The 17,329-nt window shown below is 37.9% G+C and overlaps 1 long non-coding RNA gene across 1 annotated transcript; it reads left to right on the plus strand.

Annotated features, from left to right (window-relative positions):
• The first annotated feature begins 1,634 nt into the window (after nt 1-1,634).
• LOC140935048 (uncharacterized) lies at nt 1,635-4,543 on the plus strand. The gene is made up of 3 exons (XR_012165163.1): nt 1,635-1,771; nt 2,183-2,297; nt 2,858-4,543. It is a non-coding gene; the product is annotated as an uncharacterized lncRNA (long non-coding RNA).
• Nucleotides 4,544-17,329: the final 12,786 nt, after the last annotated feature.

Genomic DNA, 17,329 nt, shown 5'->3' on the forward strand with positions numbered 1-17,329 from the left:
ATGTACAAAACATTTCCACTCCAATTTCTGAGACTGTAGATGTTTATCACAAGGATAAACCTGTACAAAAATAATATTTAATGTTCATATTAATTTTTTGCATACAACGTGCATTTCCCTACTAGATTCAAACCGACATATGCAATTTGCAGGGACCAATGGGAATTGTATACAATTGAAATAAATGTAGTGCTTGTTACGAGACTTGTATTGTTAAAAGGAACCTTTTCTCTTTGTGTACATGCACAATAACAAGTTTAATATGATGGTGCAGAAAGGTTCTAAAAGTCACAAGATTGTAGAGGGATATCATTTCCTTACACTTCAATTTGTCGTTAAGCTTTGAACACAAGGATAACAGCTTTATTTGCTGACAAAGCAACCTTCATTGACACAAGTAAGACGCCCATCTTTGAGTGGGAAGTCGCAATTCTATTTATCCATCTTTGAGTGGACAAAGTAGTGCTTGCGTCAATGATATTTCAAATGTTGCAACAGTCACCAGGAGATATACAAGAAGATTTTTCAGAGATATAATTTCCTTACACTTCAATTTGTCGTTAAGCTTCGAACACAAGGATAACAGCTTTATTCGATGACCAAGCAACCTTCATTGACACAAGTAAGACGCCCATCTTTGAGTGGGAAGTCGCAATTCTATTTATCCATCTTTGAGTGGATAAAGTAGTGCTTGTGTCAATGATATTTCAAATGTTGCAAAAGTCGCCAGGAGATAGACAAGAAGATTTTTCAGGAATATAATTACCTTACTCTTCAATTTGTCGATAAGCTTCGAACACAAGGATAACAGCTTTATTCGATGACAAAGCAACCTTCATTGACACAAGTGAGACGCCCATCTTTGAGTGGAAGGTCGCAATTCTATTTACCCATCTTTGAGTGGACAAAGTAGTGCTTGTGTCAATGATATTTCAAATGTTGCAACAGTCACCAGGAGATATACAAGAAGATTTTTCAAGAATATAATTTCCTTACACTTCAATTTGTTGTTAAGCTTCGAACACAAGGATAACAGCTTTATTCGATGTCAAAGCAACCTTCATTGACTCAAGTAAGACGCCCATCTTTGAGTGGGAAGTCGCAATTCTATTTACCCATCTTTGAGTGGACAAAGTAGTGGTTGTGTCAATGATATTTCAAATGTTGCAACAGTCACCAGGAGATATACAAGAAGATTTTTCAGGAATATAATTTCCTTACACTTCAATTTGTTGTTAAGCTTCGAACACAAGGATAAAAGCTTTATTCGATGACAAAGCAACCTTCATTGACTCAAGTAAGGTGCCCATCTTTAAGTGGGAAGTTGGAATTATTCTATTTATCCTTCTTTGAGTGGACAAAATGGTGCTTGTGTTATGATACTTTCAATTTTTACAAATACCACAAGGAGACCAACTTGACGATTACACAGTTTTTTATATTGTTACACTTTAATTTTGTTTTGTGCCTCAAGCACTTGGATAACGGCTTTATTCGATGATAAAAGCAACTATCATTTTTTAAATATTTTTCGTTGTAATGCACTACCAGAAAACTGCCTCATTTTAAGCTCTTTAGTTTTTTTAGAACCAGGCTGTTGCAATACATGTAATACATGTATTATTATTTTGATATAAATATTTGACATTTTTTTTGGTTTTTATTTCTTTGAGGTATACTGATGTCGGGAACAAAAACATTGAGGGTATTTTGGTTAATGAAGTGAGGGGAAATTTTGGGTAAAAGAAATGGCCCAAAACAGAGAAAAAAGGTAAGCTGTACACTTTTATAAGTTTCTTGAATTTGGTACAGTGAAACCCCGCCTTACGGCCACCTCGGTAATACAGTCACCTTGTTATTACAGCCACTTTTTTTTGGCCACCTGGCAAAAACCACCATACATTTTCTTGTAAACAAACCCTCATTAATACCGTCACCCCATTAATACGGCAAAACTTTTTTGGCCCATTGATGACCATGATAACGGGGTTCCACTGTAGTTTCTTGGTGTTGCCGACAAGTGCAATCCCCTAATGACATAAACACAAAAGATGAAAAAGCCACTAAATAATACCCACACCAAAAACAGGAGCAAACCAACAATACTTTTAGCAACACCAAGAAGCACTCTTAATTCCTTTTCTACAGACCTGCACATTTAACATGCTTTCCTTTTGCTAAGGGCCATTTTCAGTACTGGAGTCAGAGAAGTACCCGCGCAGACGTGGTAAGGCAGCAAAATGGAAAACTTGAAGAAAACAGAGTTGAGACAAGATTCCAATTTGAGAGCTAAAAAGGTAGGTAAAATACAAGTACATTATTTTGTTAATGCTTGCAGTGAAAATATTTTTACTGTGTAGTTTAAGTCATCCACTTAGTGATTTATTTAGCCTGTCCTGCAACAGAGCTGTGCTTGGCAGTGCCTGGTGGCCTCTGTTCCATTACTGTTGCTCTTGGGCGACAAGGAAGTCTTAGTTTGTTCAAACACATTCATCCTGGGTACCTGGATCTTTCAGGTTAAGGGCACAAAGCTCTTTCATTTTTTAAGAACACAACGCGTTTTGCATGTTTATCTTATGCATACATAATCAATGATTGTTATAGAATGCACTAGGGCCACATCCTACCCCCTTTGACATTTTTAATGTTAACAGTGCCCTTTCCATTTATATGCAAGGTTTGATTGTAGTGTAAATTGCTCAGAGTAGAGAGCAAGAACCAAATCTAAAGATTCAAAATAGTTAGGGTGACTATTTTGCCAGACTAAACTGTTGCTGAAGAACAAAGTAAATGTTAATTAAATGTTTATCATAGTAGTCATGCACATGTGACTAAATAAGTTTTTCTTGGTGTTCAGAAATTGATGAATCTCACAGACGTGTTGGACAAGGCACAACTTTCTCCAGATGACAAAGCCAAAATAAAGGCTTTATTAGACCTACACAATGCTATCCAATTTATGTCTTTGGAGGAGAGTGAAGACAATGAAGAGAGGGCCAATGATCCACCACCCAGGTACATCAGGCCACTATGCTCAGAGAGGTCAAAGCTAAGAAACATCAATGCTGTTCTTGACGCCTTTTGTGAGGCTTGCATGTCATAGAGGCAAAGAAAGAACAGCCGGGAAAATAACCAGAGAGGTTGATAAATACTTGTCAGACAGACCAGTACCAAATAACTGCCCTTCATGGGCAGGATGCCAATAATACCAAAGTAACAAATATTGCTACAGTGATCGCTACTATGGCAACTGGGAGTAAAAAGTCCAAAAATGACGGCGTGCGCGTGATGTCCAGTAAAATAATGACCTTTAGCCGAAGCACAAAATGTGATGGCATAGTCGCTTCTACATGAGTATAAAATTCTACTTTTCCCCGGTTTAAAACCTATCCTTTTTCTTTTTCTCTTAATCAAGAACGTATTTGACACTTCTAGTTCATTGGGCAGTAATTCAGTCTTCCCTGCGTTTTACTAACAACGAAACTAAATGAGCGAAAAGCCCTGTAGTGACTTTTTGGTGCCACTTGCATAAAGTTGAAATTTGACGGGCAACAGTAACATACTCTCTTCAGGACTGCAACCACGACCACCATAGTAGAGGTCACTGTAGCAATTTGCTTAAAGTCCCTAATGTATTATTGTGCCTTTAGTCAGGATGATCCTGTGATGATCAACTCTAACTAAATTGCACAATCTTATTGGAAAGGTGATAAGAGTTTTATTCTGAAAGTCAATCTTTACTCGACTGTGTTCATTAAAATTGCTGAAATTACAGGACAGTCAATGGATTATCCTAAAACTATAAAACAGGGAGTGTAAGATAGATGCATTGTGAAAGTGAGTCGCTTGTTAAAAGTGTGCAGTTTGTCATTACTATTCAAACTTAGATGTAGGCAAATTCTCGTAGACTACTTTGTATGCCACAGCCAGGTCCAAGTTGTAGCCATGCACTTGGCGACAATAAGTGAGATACATGTGTAGAGATGTTGGCTTATACATTTGTCTATAAAGCCTATGGCTAGTTTTGTTTGCATCACTATCGTCGTTGTAGCATCAGTCTGATACTCCCCAATAATGGCCTCTCATCAGTTTGTATAGGCTTTAACAATAATTTTTGGGGATGATCCACCAAGTACTGGTACTTGCTAATAAGAATTAAGGCAGCAGTTTAGATTTCCTAATGGGATTTTATGCAGTCTTACATGTAACTAAGTAACACTTTTATTTGTAATATTCTTCTTATTAGATTATGTAATAATTTTGCCGTGAACTACTTCTTGGAGTTATTTTGGAATGGAAATGCACGATACTTATAATAATGTCAAACCTCTTTAATACGGACACCAAAGGGACAGAACCAAGTGTCCGCTTTACAGAGGTGTCTGTATTATAGAGGTAGGGAATGCATGATTTTTGGCTTTTCTGGGACCAAACGAACTGTCCGTCGTATAGAAGTGTCCATAAGAAGAGGTTAGACTGTATAATAATTACGTTAATCTAATCATTTGTCTTTTGAATAAAATAATATGTGCATAGTGCTGAACATACAGTCCCGGTTTGGTATCTTTGCTCCATTATGTAGTAATCGATTTGGGACAACGTACAATAAAAAGAGGGAGTAAATGGTAACTTTAACGACAGAGAAAATTGGTTTAAATGAACGTTTAGTTTCTGCTAGTTTCAAGGCAAACGCTAACTTTGAAAAATTTTATCCCCATTGAGAAAATCGACTTAAACGTATATTTCTACATTTCTTTGCGACATCAAGGATTCGCGGCAAATACTCTCGTGCACAACGTATTTTGTACTGGATGTGTGAAGAAGAAGTAAATTTAGTATTTTGCTTCCCGTGCAAATTAATGATGAGCATGAATTTTGATTGGATCAAACACGATCAAAGCGAAGCAAAAATCGTATTTGCCATCCCTGTAAATTCATCCTTTCAGGCATTAAATTTACGCTTTTTCCTAGCATTTACTACCCCTGTAAAGTTGTCAAATGTGGATTTTTTTGTCACATTTGCCACTCGGCGCAAATACGTAGTGAACGATATTTTTCACCACCTTTGCTTCAAATGTAATTACTGTGCAAATACAACGTTTGCGTAGTATTTGCTACTTGGTAAATATAGAGTGTTGACCGCCTTTGCTTTACTTACAAATGTGATGCAAAAATGGGGTTTGCATTGCGGGTAAATGTAATCAAAACGACGTGCAGCGGAATGTTTGCTACAATTGTAAATTCATGTTTCGGTGCAGCAGATTTATCTATTTACCACATTTTTAGTTCATGTTAAATCTGATGCAAATGTGCAGTTTTTCTTCTTATTTGCTTTGGACTGTAAAGATTGAGTAAATGCGGTATTTACCATCTTTGCTTCGCGTGCAAATATTATCCAACGATGGAATTTGCCTCGGGGCAAATATAAGCAAATTTGATCAAATGTGGTATTTACTTCATATTTGCATTGATTTTGCAGTTGTTGTAAATCCATTTTTTCGTGCAGTGCTAGTTGTTGACGTGATGTTCATTTGCCTGAAACAATCACTATAAGGCTGTGTTCACACCATAGTGGATAGCTGTTCGTGCCGACAGGAAAAGCTATCCGGTAGGTATAGTGCACATGACTTGACCACCTATCCAAAATGTGACTCTCCACTTTTAAGAGATCGGAAGCGGCACAGCTATCCGTTATACGCTTAAACATAGCCTTAATTTATTATTATTATTATTATTATTATTATTATTATTATTATTATTATTATTATTATTATTGATAAGTTTCGAAGATTGTACATGAATGGAACGGTCATCTAGAAATTTTAGTCGTCCTCAAGTAATATTTTTTTTGTTGTTGTTCAGAAAACAGTCGTTGGGTGGCCCTTTTGAGCCGACGCACTTGACTGCGTACCGCACAACCTTCACTATTTGGAAGACTGCCCACCTTTAATAAGCAGTTACAAAAAGGATTGATCTGGACTAAATGGCGGTAGGGTAAACAGGAGTTCAAATTTATGCAACAACTTAACGTATTGCAGTCCTGTATTAAAAGATAACAATGGAATTAATGATACTCAAAGGGACTGGTATAATTGTAAATTGTAATTTGTTTACCCACGGAGCACTTAACTATTCGTTGAAACCTGTCCGTGCGTTCTAGATAAAACTGGAATTTAGAAGTGTTGGTTTTCAAGGATAGGGGAAAACTGGAGTACCCGAGGAAAAACCTCTCGGAGTAAAGGAGAGAGCCAACAACAAACTCAACCTACATATGTTGACGACCCCAGGATTCGAACCCGGGCCACATTGGTGGGGAAGCGAGAGCTCTCACCACTGCACCACCCTTTTTCTTAAGGTATGAACTTTTGTACAAGTTAAGAAGAGGGTTTTAACTTAGTTTTGGCGCTTGGCTGCAAATTACTGACTTGGAGAGATCCCGACATCATGTAAATGAATAAAATTGTCATAGTGACACAATACAGTTATAAAATTCGGTCACTTAATGAATGTGAAGACGTGACCGTCGCCAATCAAAGGTAGTCATTAACTTACGGATACTGAGACCTTTGAAGTGTTCTTCCTAGTGATAGCCCTCGGCCCTAACAAGATGACTGCTAACTTCCGAGTAAATACCACTTGAGCGGTTTAGTTAATTATTAACCAGAGAGCATCACTTATATCACGACTTGGAGAGAAAATAAGAAAATGCCTGCGACACTTTGTAACATGGTTTCATTCACAGGTGGTATAGAAAGATTGTAAGAATAACAAAAATAAAGAAATTTACACTTCCATGAAAATAAAAGATTTTCATCTTTATATTTAAGGTTCAATTAGGTTAAAGTCAATTAGAAGATAGAGAAATTATTATCATGTCCAGGTACCTGCTCCGAATCTTGATATCAGGTACACCTTCCTTTCACATTTCTCAGCATGATAAAAAGAAATCAACAGAACGATCAATTCAGTATATGAATGCGCCTTCTTAAGTTGAATAGCAAATACTCTGTAATTTGAATTCATTGTATTACTGTCTGTTTTCCAGCGTCATTCTCGCCTGAAAATGAAGATTAAGAAAGCCAGTTGCTCACAGAAAACACAGATAAAGAAAGAAAAGAGTAAAGAAAATCAAAAAGTGTTTACCTTTCGCGGAGCAGGTATATTTATACAAAAGTCCCGCAGGAGACCGAAGACAAATAGAAACTTTATCTTTGAGCTAAAACAAGAGGTATCCGTGTTAAAAGTTAAACATTTTCCCCATCAGATTATTTCTTTGCTATCCCTTTAAACAGGGTAGAAACCTCAAAATAGGCCAGGGTGCCTGACAGATACAAGGTAATGCCTGACATTTTCATGATTTTCTTTTTTAATTTACCTTAAGGAATGATGCTCTACACTGTAACTATTAGGCAAGGTTGTCTAGCCTGCGAGCAAACTTTCCATTTGGGAAATATCTTAAAAAGTCAAGCACACGCGCGAGCGATACCTCTAGAGGCTGCAACACTCGATCGCTCTGCTCGCTCCAATGGAGAGCTTACTCGCAGGCTAGACATGGCCTAAATTTAAGATGTCACAGCACAATGTGCACAGCATTTCTAACTACAAATCAAAGTGCTCTGTTTACCCATAGGCTACCTGATACAATTATCTACGAACTGGAGCTTAGCATGCGGCATAGTGGAAACTAAACTCTGTCTGCAAAACAGCACTGAAATCCTTGTTCTAGTCCCCCACTTGTGTACCAAGATTTGAATACGCGTCAGGATTGACCGGTCAAAAAAGCCATTGTTGATTTGCCAATCAGAATGAAAGGAAGTTCAGAACACACTTCCGGTAATTCATTAAGTCTGCTGGAAGGCCCAGACACAGGCTAACTGGAGCTGAGCTACGTTAAAACTGCCTTTTCCCGTCGTCGTCTTAATTCCCAGGTCTAGCTCAGCTGGCCATATTATGTCTCGTCCACTCCGGATTCAGGAATGCGAGACATTTTTGCTTGTGGTTTCAGGAAACCTGGGCTTTGGCATACGAAACAGAGCACAAAAGATCCGGAATTCTGCTATAATTGTTATCCAGAATCCAAGTTCACTAACAGATAACCTGTTGTCCATTACATTGAATCTGGAATCCACATCTTGGAACCCAGATTTCATGATTGTCTTGGATTCCCTTACACGAGGTGACTGGTGAACAGTTTGCGGGCATATACCATGTGGCACGAAACTTTTGCGGCTTCTAACTTTTGCGACTTATTGCACTTTTTTTCAGCGATCCTCAAAAACAAGTTCCCGCAAATAAAATTTAGCCCCAGACTTTTTCCCTCAAAAATTTTCTCTAGAGTAAATATTAAAGGTTGAGTTTGATCGTCCGGGTGAACGTAGTCCTGAATAGGACTGTTGTTGTTGACAGTGACTGACGTTTCGACAACCTGTTTTGTAGTCATCTTCCAATTTCGTAATCACCTCTTGACGAGGAGCTGGTGTTACAAGCGTGTACTTGATCAGTAGCGTTGAATAACCGTGAAATATTCTGTGGTGCTAAATTGTTTGTGATATCGTGCATGAGAATAGCAACTGATTTGAAATAGAGCATGTTTAGGGGAAGAATAATCAGAGGACAAAAAATATGGAATCGCGTGAGCTGTATATTGGCCAAAGTGCATCAAACGAAGGGCACGCCTTTGCAGCAAAAACAGTTGCCTAAAATGGTTAGCATGAGTCTTGGCCGCCTGTCTCCAGGCGATTATACCATATGACAAATAAGAGGTAAAAGAGGGCTTTATAAATAGTCTGGAGGGTATTCAACTGTGCGAAGTGTCTGAGTCTAGCAATTATGCCGTTTTTTTTTAACTATTTTTTTTTTTCATTAATATAATTAATGTGTTGCTTCCAAGTCAAATTGTTAGCAATGAGCACCCCCAAGTACTTAACGTAAGTTTTGCATTCCAGAGGAATGAATTTTTTAGAATAATGGTCAAATTTTTTTAGATTTACTTGGTGGTTGGGCCTTTTTTGGTAAGGGTGGAAAATAATGAAGTTGCATTTTTCAATGTTTAAAGATAATTTGTTTGCAATTAACCAGATATACACTAAGAAGTTCACAATTAAAAACAGTCTCAACAGATTTCAAATTTCGGTCGGCGTAAAGCAGTTTTGTGTCATCAGCGAATAGGTAAAACTTTAGTTTATCGGAACAATTTTGCATACGTTAACATATAGTAGAAAAAGTAATGGTCCAAGGACCGAACCCTAGGGGACACTGTACTGTCGCAATTTGTAATAATCATCGCACTATGTAATACCTGTCGCAATTTGAAATAAATCCATCGCACTTTGTAATACCTGTCGCAATTTGTAATAAACCGTGTCGCACTTTGTAATAAAAAAGCTGTCGTTGTTGACAATGCCTCGAATACCGTAGTGCTTCTCTAGTAATATGGAGTGATTGACCGTATCGAATGCCTCTCGTAGATCTATAAAGATACCGCACGAGAAAAGTTTGTGATCCATATTTGTTTGTATTTGGCTTATTAAGTCAAGACTGGCATGTTGTGTGGAATGCTTATCGCGGAATCCATACTGTGATTTATAAAATATTCCTTGCTCGTCCAGATATACCTTTGAACGATTATACATGAGTTTTTCGAAAATTCGGTTGAAAACGGAAAGGAGTGATATTGGCCTGTAACTGGATGGAATGGTCTCGTCATCATTTTTGGAAATAGGTATTACTTTGGCATGCTTTAGTTTAGAAGGATAGATGGTGGTTTTAACTGATTTGTTTATTATGAATGATAGAGGATAACATAGTGTGACTAACTAATTAAGATACGGAAAGGCAAGGAGTATGATCCAAAAGCTTATTTGACGGGATCATCATTATTTCCTCTTCAATTTCCTTGGGCCTTACTTGACAAAAAAATAAAAGAGCCTGGATTACTTAATCTTGGGAGGTATGAAGTAAACTGAGTGGATGGCTTTGGCATTTTAGAAGATAGAGTTTGGCCAACTGATGAGAAATTATTATTGAAAATATTTGGGAACTCAGTCGGATCATTTAATAGTTTATTACTTCTTTAGCGTTTTAGAGCAAAAATAGCTTTTTGTTTCTTATTCTGTCGATTTGTGAGTTCCGATTTATACTTTGCCATGTTTTTTTTGGTATTAGTGATATGTTCCTCAAAATATTTGTGGAAATGCATTTTTTCACTTAGACTTATGAGCATTGAGACTTATTGCTGTAAGATTTGTATTTGTCTCTGTCACCAGATTAGAAAAGGGAATTCTTTATGTTGTAAAGTATCTTGATTTCATTCACGTACGAAAGAGTTTCCTCGTAAAGACTGGGCAAGTTTTCAAATAATTACACACTATAGTTACAATTTAATATAAACTCCAAGCCTCCATATCTCTCAAGAGGTGGTCAGGGACAGTCTTCTAGTTTTGGTAGCCTTTTTTTAACAGTCTGGGAATCCATTGCGCTTTAATTTACCATGCATTCTGGATCGGTCATACGCAACCCTCCATTACTGTAGTCTTGGTATAGCTTAGACAATGCAGTTCTTTTTATTTTCTCGTTTTTATTCTTCCATTAATAACTTAAAAGCTTTCTTTTGAGACCTTTTAACGGTGGGTATCACCTCCTTTGGTACGACAAGGTTGGATAAAGAGTAAATAAGATGAGATATCCCTAAGGCTTTGATAACTAATAATCTACCAAACAAGGTTAAACCACGCGCTCCTCAAGGTTTGTTCAGGTTTGTTTGGAATTTGTGGATCTTGCAATCAAAATTCTGGTAATCATTCCTCTTTTGGTTATAGGATAAATCAATTCCCAAAAATTTTATCGCGCACTTAATCCACTTAAGGCCTAAGGCACATCACGAAGAGTTTAAGAGGCTGTCCGCGTAAGAACCGATAAGGCAAATTTCGGTGTATCACAGATTGCCCTGATTTTTTCAGTGGAAGATAACTATCCTATCCAATGAAGAAATATCACATTTATTTGGACCAACTCAATTTTTTCTATATATTACAGGAAGATTTTCTCGGTCACCTAAAACTGGCCCGTTTGCCGTCAGAAGTGGTGCTATTTTGGTGAAACTTTAGGGCTCTGTCAAACCTACCTTACATAGCCGAATAAACTGATTATTTTACACACAAAAGTTTTAACTCTGATTAACAGTGTCGAAGTTTAATGGCTGCATTCTGTGGAAAGTTGGCTGAGATATGATTTTTTTAAAATGACCTTTAATTTGCTCAGCAGGTAAAGTAATTTGCATAACTAGAGCTGAACGGTAATTTCGCAAAAGTGGCACCTGACCCAGACTCAAGTCTATGATAAATCAGAAGTACTAAGACCAGTCTACTTCTTAACGTAATAAACTTTGTGGGCACTCTTCTCTGCGCGCTGTAAAAAGTTCCGTTAATGTTCCAAAATTCGCCATTTTGACAGCAAAGCTGGAATTGTAACGGGCCGCATTTGATCGACTAATTTCCACAGTTTTAACGTTTCTAGTTATCACCAAATGTCATTAGACCCTTTAAATGTGGGACTTTTGAAAACATGGGGTGAAAACTTAGTAATCGCTTTTTCTTGGTTTTTTTCCTTATCGACGATCAGAACGCCACTCCATTCTCCGTATGCAAATTAGCCATAGATGCGTCGTTTCAACAAATTGACAGGAAACATAACTGCTTATATTTCACATTTTTAAGGGAAAAATATCTCTTCTTTCCACGGAAAAACACGAACGATATATGACTTAGAATCCCCTTAGGTCTGTTTCTCTTAAGGGAAGAAGCAGTAGAAGAAGATATACGTTTACGCGAATTAAAATAATTTAATTACTTTGGCCCGTCACGCATTCCCCGAGAGTGGCCGTGTATCGATCAGTTCTTTTATCTGATTATATTTTTTTTGAAGTGATAGTTATTGATAATCATACAATTTAATCACTGTTACTTCCGATTCTTTACTGGGTGGGAAATACCGTGCTGTTGTATTTATTCATTCTACGACCATTTTAACTGAGTCAGTATCCCCGGGCGCCACCGTGAGGATAGGGTTTAATATGACAGCCCATGGTGTAATACACGACAATTAGCTACAAAGTAGTCACTTGGACACGGTCAATCTTATTCACGAGCACTAGCACAATATTTTTCAATTACAGAATTAACAATTAATATTTTCGAAATAGCTCGCAAACAACTTCAGAAATACCGTGCGACACCACAGGACCACACCTGCAAAGTCCTTTAGGCCCCACATTTCCTAGATCCTTAGCTAACTATAGCCTACCCTACAAACTTTTGGGTGGTATAAACAGAGCATTTTGTTTATCGCCAATTAACAACATTTCAGTAAAAATGAGGAAAGGTATGCAGAAAAAGGCATAATTATTGTTTACGGTCCGTCTCCTGTCAAATCCCAAAAGTTTTTGCCGGCTGTTAATCACACTAAATTAAGGATCCCTATGTTCACTCCTGAGCTGATGGAGAAAAGCACGTGCAATCTTGTATGAAAGACGAAAGTTTGTCAATTAGGTCTCCTTTTCTTTCCCTGGATTTTAATGGTATTTCAAAGTGACACAAGATTTTTTTAACATTACCACGTTGAAATGACTAGGTTGTTCTCCCTTTGACACTACACATAGGTTGAAAGCTTCTGGTTGAGGGTGTTGTGGTCTCAATTCTTCAGCGATTTCTGCAACAAGGTTTTGCCTTTCGAACTTCTCGTCTTCTTGCAACAGATCTCTATGGTCAAGTTAAACTTGCATACACTTAGGACTATGTTTACGTGTTGACTCAAACGGGCCTTTTAGTCCAACATGGGCTGGCAATATGTGAGCACGGAATTGGAACGGGGGTGCGGGGAACTCCCTATGATGGCCTATACGGGGAGGTTCCGCCCGAAAGGAGTATCTTTTTCAGGCTTAAGGTATATGAAAGGGTGGGCATTTTACTAGATGAAGTATATAAAAGGGAGAGTGTGCTTATTGCAGCCTTAGCAGCATCTTTGGCGGTTCTTAAAGAAAAAAGAACTAAGTTTAAGAATTTAAGGACTAGACTTAGAAGGACTTAGAAGGACTTAATTTTTCAGAAATTAATATACACGGGAGAAATTTCACCCCCTTAAGTACAAATGCTTGTAAAAGTAGAGGTGGAACAGTGGGGAGAGAGGGTGGATGGTAAAGTAGGTTAAAAATGGAGAGGTGAGATGGAGCACATTGTTCAAGAGGGTATAAATACAAAAAAACCCCAGCAATCTGGAGGCATTTTTGAAGACTTAATGAAAACGTTATCAAAACAAGAAAAACAGAGAAATCTTGTCCAATAAACCTCTCCGGCAAATGTGTGGATATGGTTGCTGACTGTTCAATCGTACTCCTCTCGACCTTCGGCGTCAAGTTTTTTCAAGTTTCTTGCGACAGGAGGAGCAAATCGGCTATATAAAGTTGAACTGAACACTAAGGTACTTTTAAGTCTCACTAATTTTTACAAAACCAGAGACATGTTTTAAACACTGTTTAAGTTCAAAAAAATTATTTTTATTGCAAGAATGAAATACTTTTCATACACGTGAACTACACCCCGACCACAATCACTCCTAAACCTCGTCCCCAGGACATTCTTCTTAGAAAATGGCAGGGGCGGGAAAGCCCTGGGGATGAGGTTGAATCCTGACTCCGTGTACAAAGTTCTTTTTTTCTCATTTATAATGCTCTTCAAACAATCATCAGAAAACTATCTTTTACAACACACGGACTAACCGGTATGTATAGTATTTAAAAGGTAAGAATTGATTAGGGCAAGATACACGGCTTTCAAAAAAATAGAAATAACAAAAACTATCTTGCAAGCTCAAATAAACTGGAAACGAACTTCAGAAAACATCGCAAGATAAAATGTTAAATAGAGAAATTAGAATATCTCCGTACGTTAAGAAACTTTTTTGCATAAAGAAGAAAAAAGAATGATACTTACGTGATGGAACAAAACTTTGACTTATTTTGCTGGCTATCTGGAAATTTACGACATGTCTTCCTGCCACAGAAGTTATTTTGCCAGTATGATCCAGAGTGTGACCGGGGTATTGACAAGACCTTAGGCTCGATTTCCGCCGTCTCCCCCTCCGTTGGGTTTCATTTTCCAGAACAGCGGCTTACAATCGAGCCTAACAAGACCTTGGCGCTCGCAAAAGGTGTCTGTGCCTTGGGCAGATTGTCATTTTAGTGTTAGCCTGTGTACACACTACCCCCTCCTCCTCGGAGAAGGGTCCTGAGGGGAGGGGGGTCTGTACACAGGCTATTTAGTGTCTGTTCCTTGGGCAGATTGTCATTTCAGTTCCGAATACCCACCAAGCCTCGAATACGTACTCTCGTTAAAATGAGTTCATTTTCATTCTCTTTGCTACACTTGCTACACTTAGACAAGTGACAGCTGGCTAAGTGCGAGGTAATATCATCCATGCACTGTGTGACCAACACATTTTCCTCCACACCACTACTGGGACCTCACTCTGTCTACGATCTCGCGGAAGAACTGCTTGATGAAATAGCCGAAAAAGCCATTTTTCACAATTGATCTCTTCGGCGATTTCATTGACATAATAATATTTGAAACTGGCACCTGTTGTATTATAATTCAATCAGATTGAAACCAAAACAAGATCTTCGTTGGAATTCAGATGTTATACCCTAACAAAAACTAAAAAGATACTCCCTTATACGTTTATTCACTGAAAAAAGGAACTATTTTTCCCGTTTCATTCTGCTACCGATAAACTCTTTAAAGATCTTTGAATGAAACTGAAATTTACTGCTAATTTAAGACGGAAAAAGTGTGGGGCATTTTTTTTTTTTTTTTATCATAGTGCCATGTACAAAGATCTACCTTCTCCTGATAAGCAATAGCTTTCGACGTTAACGCTATTTTTTAAGGCACGCAAAAAAGAGTGCCCAAAAATTTTCGTGTGCTGACAAGAAGACTTACCTTGCAAGTGAACTCTTATTTTTTATTATTATTATCAATAACTATCATTTAAAAAAAGATGATAATATTATAGAATTGATCGACACAACGCTATTGTTTTCTAATCGACCACCCCACTTTAGGAATGCGTGACAGGCGACAATAATTGAATTATTTTAAGCCACGCAAACATATATCATGATATATTATTCAGCTGCTTCTTCCTCGTAAAAAAAAAAAAAAAAAAAAGACCTTAAGGGGATTTTAAGTCATGGCTTGTGTTTTTCTGTGGAAAGGAGAGTTATTTTTCCCCTTTGAAATGTGAAATGTAAGGATTATATTTCCTGTCAATTTGTTGAAACAACGCACTAACGCTAATTTGCATACGAAGAAGGAAGTCACGTTCATCGTCGACAAGAAAAAGACCCAAGGAAAAGCGATTACTAAGTTTTCTCCACATGTTTTCAAACGTCCAACATTTAAAGGGTCTAATGACATTTAGTGATAACTAGAAACGTTAAAACTGTGGAAATTAGTCGATCAAATGCGGCCCGTTACAATTCCAGCTTTGCTGTCAAAATGGCGAATTTTGGAACATTAACGGAACTTTGTACGGCACGCAAAGAAGAGTGCCCACAAATTTTATTACGTTAAGAAGTAGACTGGTCTTAGTACTTCTGATTTATCATAGACTTGAGTCTGGGTCAGGTGCCACTTTTGCGAAATTACCGTTCAGCTCTAGTTATACAAATTACTTTTCCTGCTGAGCAAATTAAAGGTCATTTTAAAAAAATCATATCTCAGCCAACTTTCCACAGAATGCAACCATTAAACCTTTAAACTATTAATCAGAGTTAAAACTTTTGTGTGTAAAATAATCAGTTTATTCGGCTATGTAAGGTAGGTTTGACAGAGCCCTAAAGTTTCACCAAAATCGCACCACTTCCGATGGCAAACTGGCTAGTTTTAGGTGACCTAGAAAATCGTCCTCTAAAATAGAGAAAAAATTGAGTTGGTCCAAATAAATGTGATATTTCTTCATGTGATAGGATAGTTATCCTCCACTGAAAAAATCAGGGCAATCCGTGATGGACCGAAATTTGCCTTATCGGTTCTTACGCGGACAGCCTCTTAAAATGTATCCAAATAAGAAAAGTCGCTAAGTTTAGCGGTGATAGCTTGAGCGGTTTTAAAGTAATTGAGCCCCAGTCTAAGAGGGGTTAAGCCACCACACTACTTTCCACTAAGTAAGGACGAGCCAACACGTGCATAGTGTCCTAAATTGATGGCCCATGAGCTCGTTACATGACCGTGTGATTCTGGTCAGCAGTGGGCTTGTCCCGACAACTGTCAACTATAATAAATAAGCCCAAACTTCCCCTAATACCAAAATGAAGATAGATTGCCAGGACTCCCTACCCTTCAACCTTGTCCCCTGGGCTTTTAAAGGGGCTACGCCACACAAACCAGGAGCACAAATCATTTGGCACATTTATTTGAAGGCTACATCCTATGGCGGAGTTTGGCTAACCTGCTTTTAACAGACACTTCAAAAGACTGCAGGCAAAGAAAGCAGGTGCGGCGTCAATTTTATCCTTGGTTCAAATATTAATTAATGAATGAGGCTGAGTATCTTATGAATAATTATGGAGATCCAGGAGGGTGTTATCTGTCGAGGTTGTCGGCCGAGGCGGATAACACCCTACCAGATCTCCATAATTCTTCATAAGGTACGAAAACCGAATTTAATAATATTTTTATTATTCATTCAAAATAATTCCTAGTTTAAAAATATACAGTACTGCGCAAAAGTAATGAGAGCGAAGTTCGCCTAATTTCGTCCTTTGTTCTCGCAAAAGTTTGCAACGAAATTTCGCACGAACACCCGCAAACTTTCTTTGAATGACACGAAATTTTGAGGAGATTTTTGCGAAATTTCGTGTCTACGTAAGCGAAATCTCGGTTAAACGAAATTTCGCAGGGGCGAAAATTCGCGCTCACTCATACAGTTTATGAATCTAATGCGAACACTCGAGCCTGCATTGCTTTGAATCGCTACACCCTAGGTTCGCTACGGTTCGATCGCTTCGATTACCACGATTGCTCACCACAGGGCTCTTTGCGACAAATTTCATAAGATCACTACACTAGTTGATAACAATCTGCTTCGTATTTTATAGCTTAAAAAACCGTTAAGTTCCCTCTAAATCTTTCGCACGGAAACACACAATCTGGTTCGAAAAAGATCAGTACCACTATTTGCCCACAACAAGGACAACCTAGTTATAATGTTCCGTTAAAAAACATATCTGGTGTTTTAGACTCACACTTACATTTTTTTAACCAGCTACCAATTG

This window comes from Porites lutea, chromosome 1, assembly GCF_958299795.1.
Source record: "Porites lutea chromosome 1, jaPorLute2.1, whole genome shotgun sequence".
In the NCBI taxonomy this organism is placed as follows: Eukaryota; Metazoa; Cnidaria; class Anthozoa; order Scleractinia; family Poritidae; genus Porites; species Porites lutea.